The 1248-nt window shown below is 37.6% G+C and overlaps 1 long non-coding RNA gene across 1 annotated transcript; it reads right to left on the reverse strand.

Annotated features, from left to right (window-relative positions):
- Positions 1–724: 724 nt before the first annotated feature.
- On the reverse strand, positions 725–1185 carry LOC147818909 (uncharacterized). The gene is made up of 2 exons (XR_015437476.1): positions 1128–1185; positions 725–996 (listed from the first exon to the last, which is right to left on the reverse strand). It is a non-coding gene; the product is annotated as an uncharacterized LOC147818909 (long non-coding RNA).
- Positions 1186–1248: the final 63 nt, after the last annotated feature.

Here is a 1248-nt window from a genome sequence, read left to right on the forward strand (position 1 = left end):
ACCAAACCGAGAGAAGCTTATAGTAATGGTGGTAAAGACAACAACTCCCATGATCCCACGCTATTTCATGACGTCATCCAACGCCGTCTTTTCTTATAGTTTTGATTGAGAGACCCCTAGCGGCAGAAGCTGCATACTGTGCTTTTAAATAAGCAAACTTAAAATGGGTGATGAGTCAATAACACTGCTTTATTCTGTTGACACTGGTGTATGCTATTTGATGAAAAAAAGAAGCTGAGATACCAGATACTAGTTTTCTAACTCTCATCATTTTATCACTTTGGTTTACTGAAATATGGATAAGGAAGTGTGGATATAGGGAAACCTGAGCTGGTAACACTGACCATCCTGGCCACCACCCTGAATCTGCCTCTGGTTCACGGGCAAATACGTCATTTGAACCTTGTGGAAATATAGCTAATTGCTAAAATAGTGATGATGATATAAGTGGATAATCCAGTTCTGTAGCTCTCACCTACAGTACAGCCTTCGTCTGTGACAAAATCAAGCTCACTTGGAGCAAAGTCAGAGTCTTGGTTTTATTTGAGTTGACCTGCAGTAAGTAAACTTGTCTCTCAAGTCATTATATTATTATTTATCAAGTGTATCAAGTTATTGTTATAAAAATACACGCCTCACAGGAGGCAAGTCCTAACTGTCCTATCTGTATTACTCAACGTAATTAACTTTCTTCTGATGAGGACATTAAAGAAGGAACTTAAAGTTGGTATTTGAAATTCCTTTTTTATTTTCAATTTCAGTCACACTGACAGAGCAATATGAGACATTACAATTTTGCAAGCTGAAGTAAAACTTTGAACAAGATTTTTACTCTGAACGTTTGGTGCGTTTGAGGATGGTCTTGATCCAGGGCAGGTATTTTGATACATCAGTATAGACGTTGGGTTTATCTGGGTAGTTGCAGTTCTTCCACCAGTTGTAAGACACGATACCAACAGCTGTCCCATCGCACACCAGAGGGCCACCAGAATCACCCTGAGAGAGGGAAATATTTTTACTTGTTTATTCATATTATTATTATGTATTTATTTTATATTATGTTTGCATTTCTATACAAGAAACAAGCTGATATTTTTTTTATAAAAAAAAATAACACAAAAAAATACCTGACAGAATCCTTTCTTTGTTTTATATCCACCTGCACAGATGACATCGTCCGGAAGATTGACTCGAATTTCTTTCCATTCTCTCTTACAGACCGCTGGGTTAACGATAGGTACCTCCGCC

Source organism: Seriola lalandi, unplaced genomic scaffold (assembly GCF_002814215.2).
Source record: "Seriola lalandi dorsalis isolate HSWRI2012SDOR001 ecotype SW California unplaced genomic scaffold, Sedor1 jcf7180002054402, whole genome shotgun sequence".
NCBI classification, from domain to species: domain Eukaryota; kingdom Metazoa; phylum Chordata; class Actinopteri; order Carangiformes; family Carangidae; genus Seriola; species Seriola lalandi.